We start from the raw sequence: 5,977 nt of genomic DNA, 5'->3' as shown, positions 1-5,977 counted from the left end.
CATCTCATCTCATCTCATCTCATCTCATCTCATCTCATCTCATCTCATCTCATCTCACCTCTGCCATTAAACTGTCTGTGTGATCTCAGGCAGCTGACTTCTCTGTAGGCCTTAGATTTCTCTCCCTCAAAATGAGGGGGCCAATTCTCTAACTGATAAGTGGTCAAAGGCAATTCTCAAGAGAGGAAATCCAAACTCTCCATAGCCATACGAAAAAATCCTCCAAATTACTAATAATAAAAGAAATACAAATTAAAATGACTCAGGTTCTATCTCACATCCATCAGATTGGCAAAGCTGACAAAAATGAAAATGACAAAAGGTGGAGGGGCTGAAGAAAAGCAGGAATGTTAACACGCTATTGGAACCGTGAATTGGTATAGTCATTCTCGAAAACAGTTTGGGAGTATTGCCCCCACATACTTTAACCCAGTAACCATGATGGGCCTGAGCAACTAGGTAGTACAGCGGATAGAGTGCTGGGCCTAAAGTCAGGAAGACCTGAGTTCAAATCTCACCTCAGTCACTTACTAGCCATGTGACCCTGGGCGAGTCATATAACCTCAATCTGTTTCAGTTTCCCAACTGTAAAATAAAACTATAATAACAGCAGGAAAAAGCCCTATAGTAGCTCTTTTTATGGTGGCAAAGAGCTGAAAACTAAGGGGATGCCTATTCTGAATAAATTATGGCATATGAATGTAGCAGAATACTGCTGTGCTTTAAGAAATGATACAAGGGGGTGGGTTTCAAAGAAGCCCCTTCACTGTCGTGAAGTGAGCAGAACCAGGAGAACAATTTATATGTGACAACGGCATTGTTAAATCAAGAAACTCTGAAAGACTTAACAACTCTGATCAATCAATGCAATGATCAGCCGTAATTCCTTGCTTACTGACAGAGAGACGGTGGACTAAACAGAGAGGAGATACATATTTTTTGGACATGGTCAGTGTGGGAATTTGTTTTGCTTGACTATGTGAGAATTTGTTTTGAGGGTTTTCTCTCTGTCTCTTTTTTTCCCAGTGGAAGGAAGAGGTTTGGAAGAGGAAAAAAAATACATTTTCCTTCATTAAAAAAAAATAATTTAAAAAATAAAATGAGAGGGTTGAATTAGATGATATCTAAGGTCACTTCTATCTCTCCTCTGTCCTCTAAGATCAAAAACCCCTCCTCTTTTCTATTCATATGAAGCCCACAGCCTGAGGATGAGATATGATCCTCTACCCCTCTTCCTTCCATAACTGGTTATACTTTAGGACATTTCCATCCACTTTATAATCAATGGATGTTCCATCTTTCTTATCTTTGATTTCTCCTCTGCTGGCTTCTTCTCTATTGCCTATAAAATAGCTCAGGTCTCCCCCATTCTTAAAACGCCCCTCTTTTTTGGCTCTCCCACCCCTTCAAACTGCCATCCTATATCTCTGCTTTCCTTCACTGATAATCTCAGGAAAGAGTTATCTACACTTGCTTCCTTCATTTCCTCACCACCCACTCACTCCTTAACCCCTTGCAGTCTGGTTTTGGACCAAAACTGTTCTAAGGTTGCCACGGGTTTCCTAATGGCTAAGTCCTGTGGTCCTCGTTTCTCCTGACCTCCCTGAAGCTGTGACCGCTCTCCCCTTGGATACTACCTCCTCCCTTAGTTTCTGTGACGCTGATTTCTCTGGGTTACCCTACCTGTCTGACTGCTCCTTCTTGGTCTCCTCTGCTTCGTTTTCCTCCTCCCTCTCCCTAAGCGTGGGTGTCCCCCAGGGCTTTTTAAATTCTCTCTCTTGGTGATCTCAAGGACTCCCAAGGTTTAATCATCAATCTGAGTAGATAACTCCCCAAATCTTTATCTATAGACTCAGTCTTTCTGCTGCACTCTTGCCCAGTCTCTTCAACCTGGATGTACCTCCAGTGTTCCAAACTCGGTATGACTAACCATACAGCTCAACAAATCCTTCCACCATCTCTTATTTGTGTTAATGACACCACCTCCTCATGGGAGGTGTTTATTACTCTTCCCTCTCCCACATCCTGTAGCCCACGTTTATGACTCTACCCTCCATGACATTCAGTCAACCGTCAAGACCTCATGTTTCCTCAATGGTCTCTTTCTCTTCATTCACAAACTCTCCACCCTTGCCGTCCGTCCGTCCGTTGTCACTAGAATTACTGTACCGCCTCCTAACTGGTCTTCTTGCTTCCCATCTCTTCCCTCTCCAGTTCCTCCTTCTCACAATTGCTAAAATTCTCTTCCTAATTCTCAACTCTCCCCGTGTCAATCCCTGCTCAAAAAGCTTATATATTGCCTTCTTAGGCACACATTTAAGGCTCTCCCCAATCTGGCTCCAACCTGCCCTTTCCAGCTATATTTTATAATATAATAATCCCCTTCACGAACTCTACATTCCAAGCAAATTGAATGACTACTTTTTTCCATATCTCCTATCTGCTCCTGCTTCTATACATTTAGCCAGGCTGTCCCCTATGTCTAGAATGCCCTCTCGCCTTATCTCCATAGGTTGCACCCTTCTCTTCCTTCAGGGCTCATCTCAGAAACCACCTCCACCATGAAGCCTTCCTTGCTTGACCTAGAAAGTGACTTCTCCCTTTTCAGGTTTTCCCAGAGGGCTTAGAATCTCTGCTTTGCCCCTACCATGCTCTATTTTGCTTGGGTCATACTTATCTGTGCACACATCTTGGGTCCTCCCCTCTCCCTCCTTTCCCCGTCCCACCAGAGACTGTGAGCTCCTTCAGGGCAAGACCTCTGCCATTTTAAATTTGTTTATCTCCAGTGCCCAGCACAGGCCCTGGGAGGTTAATAGACGTAATAATATATTAATAAGGTTTGCTGAAACCAAATTGTAGATTATTTACACCAAAGATCATTGACATTCTTTGTCAAAATGAAATAGAAACATCTTATTATCTATGCTTTATTTTATTTTTGTTTATTTTGTTCAATATCTCCTAATTGAGTCCACTCAGTCGTGTTGCTAGCCACACTGGGCCTTCAGGCCAATATTTGGCACCTCTGACAAACACAATCTGATAAGGGAATAGATAGGGCCTTGGACTTGGAATCAGCTAGACTAGAATTCAAATTCTGACTCAGATACTTTCTAGCTTTGTGGCCCTGGGCAAGTCACTCAACCTCTAGCCTCAATTTCCTCATCGGCAAATTGAGGATGATAATAGGACCTACCTCATAGGTTTATCACGAGGATCAAGTGAGTTCAGATTTTGTAAACCTTAAAGCCTTTAATAAGCATTAGTTATTGTTATTATTAAGCAACTGGGGGGAGGGGAGACAAAGGTGTATATAATGAAGGAAGGAAGGAATCCGAGCATCGTGGATTGAGAGCTGCAGGGGGCTGCCAATGTCGCTGAGTTCAGCTCCTTCATTTTATAGGTTTGGAAATGAGGCCCAGAAAGTTGAAGTGACGTGCACTAGGACAGCAGAGGGCGGGCAGCCAGGCAGGGCTGGGGTGCTGATTTACTGGCTCCCCACACCTGAGTGGGAGCTCACCCCTGGATTCATCCACCTGAAGAAAAGCGTGATCTGAAGCTACAAGAATCCCATTCTGATACTAGAATTTCAGCCACTGTGTGAAGGCCCATGAGATTTCAGGGCTACTCCGACTTCACGGGGCCTCTTTTCCATAGCAGCAGCCTTGCGACATGGCCACATGCCCCTCTTCCAAGTCTGAATTACTCAGCAGTGAGGCATGGGGCCAGTCTCCTGAGACGTCTTTCCTTCAGGAATGAGGACCAGGAGGCCCCACGCAGACCCTGCACAAGCTGCTGTTTCGTCCCCTCAGTTTCTGTTCTGGTCTTCAGAATTTCACTCTTGAGAGCTTTCCCATCCTTCTTGAGCAGGGGTGGGTTGATCAATGTTTAACAAGTGGCTCCCCACCCCCCAAAATGTGCCCACAACGCTCTTTTAATTTTAATCAGCACTTTTTACATTTTCTCCATCACTTTCTTAAGTTTAGACACCCAACAAAACAATCATTCAAGCCTTGATTTGCAGCATTTGCCTATTTCTGAGGTGAAATGCTCATACTGAAAATATACCCACTGACTCTCTGGAGCCATATGGAGCTGGCTCCAGCACACCCCTGGTCTTGAGCCAACTTGCCCTTCACAGGATTAGGCCATTGGGCCCATCTCTTTCTCACACCCCATCATGACCTGCTCTCCCCGATCTAGGGAGTTCGGCTTGCCTTCATCACCAGCTCTATGGCTGAGTGGTCACTTAAGCCTCAGGTTTGCTCCAGCAGCCACCTCCTCCCCATTGGTCAGAAGCTGGTCAAAGGTAGCAGTTTCCCTTGTTTCATCTGTCTTTGGAAGGGTGGAGTTATCAGTAAGGTGAGTCACATGTGGATCCAGAAGGAGAGTAGAGACAGAGTCAGAGAGAGAAAGACACAGAGACAGAAAGACAGAGAACCAACAGAGAGTCAGAGAGAGAGATTGAGAGAGGCAGGGAGTCAGAGAGACAGAGACAGAGACAGAGAAAGAAACAGAGACAGAGAGAGAGCAACAGAGTGAGAGAGTCAGAGAGAAAGAGACAGAGAGACAGAGAACAACAGAGAGACAGAGATAGAGAGACAGAGAAGGAAAGAGACAGAAAGACAAAGAGACAGAGAGAGATGAAGATATCCAAATCCAGTTCAGTTCAATTCAACTAGTGTTTAAGTTCCAACTGTGTTGAGAAAGTCAGTCAGTAAGCATTTATCAAGTGCCTACTAAGTGCCGGGCACAGTGTTAAGCACTGTGGATCTAAAAGGAGAGAAGGAGGGGGTCCTTGCCCTCAAGGAGCTCACAATCTAAAGGAGACAAACAAACAATTAAGTGTTAATAGCCATACACAAGATAAATAGGAAATAATTAACAAGTGAAAGCTACTAAAATTCAGAGGAATAGGAGAAGGGACTCCAAAAACCCCGGGGGAGTCTGTAGGGGAGTGGAGAAGGGAGACAGAGCGTTCCAGGCTGGGGGACCTGGAGAGAATGACTGGAGTGGGGACATGGAGTGTCTTGTCCCTGGCCAGGAGGCCAGTGTCATTGGATCGAAGAATACATTTTGAGTAAAGGGTAAGAAGACTGCAAAGAAAGGGCACAATGCCAGGTGTTGGGACTATAAAAACCAAAACCAAAATAGTCTCTGCCCTCAGTGTTCTTCCAGTCATCCCTCCGATGTTATTCTTCTACTTGGATTTTGTTTCCCATACACTTCATCTAATTCCTCCAGTGTGGTTACTCGGTAAGGAGAAGAAAACCAGGGAGTACTTAAGTCTGGCTGGGAAAAGAGGATTCACAACCTTATACAATGAAAGCCCTCTGGTCTGGCAGTCAGATCTCTGTGCCATCTTGGGCAAGTCCCCTCTCTTCTATGGGCCTCAGTTTCTCCCTCTATATGATGAGGACGACACGCTCTCTCAGGGTCCTTCCCTAACCTTCTCATTCCTAATCTTTCCTGGGGTCTTGGGGATGGAAGGTTGGAAAGATATTTTGCCTATGGTGACCCTGGTAATACCAGTTCTGGGGGCAGCTCCAAGCTCAAGAGTGGCCCACCAGCTTGCCCAGCTCAGTGTTAGATTTGACCTTTGGGAAAGACCCACAAAGTAAGTTGGGTAAGACAATGGCTATCAAGCTGGTTACCATGTTGCTAATTATTACCAAAACCTGTTAATGATCTCCTTCTGAGTTTGGAGACTTAGAATGTCAGAGACAACAGACCTGGAGATTATCTAGTCCTATCCCTTCTTTTGAGGGGAATGGGAGGAGGTAATAAACACAGGAAAACACAAGAAGACAGTAAGTGGCAGAATTAGAACTCTAGACTTTTGACTCCCATGGGGAAATTCAAGACCTGGAGGTCTGCCCATATGGTCTCTCTCTCTCTCTCTCTCTCTCTCTCTCTCTCTCTCTCTCCCTATCTATATGTCTCTCAATCTGTTTCTCTATCTTTTTTTCTCTTACTC

Source organism: Vombatus ursinus, unplaced genomic scaffold (assembly GCF_900497805.2).
Source record: "Vombatus ursinus unplaced genomic scaffold, bare-nosed wombat genome assembly UNPS02014820.1, whole genome shotgun sequence".
Lineage (NCBI taxonomy): Eukaryota > Metazoa > Chordata > Mammalia > Diprotodontia > Vombatidae > Vombatus > Vombatus ursinus.
This window is presented reverse-complemented; position numbering follows the sequence as displayed.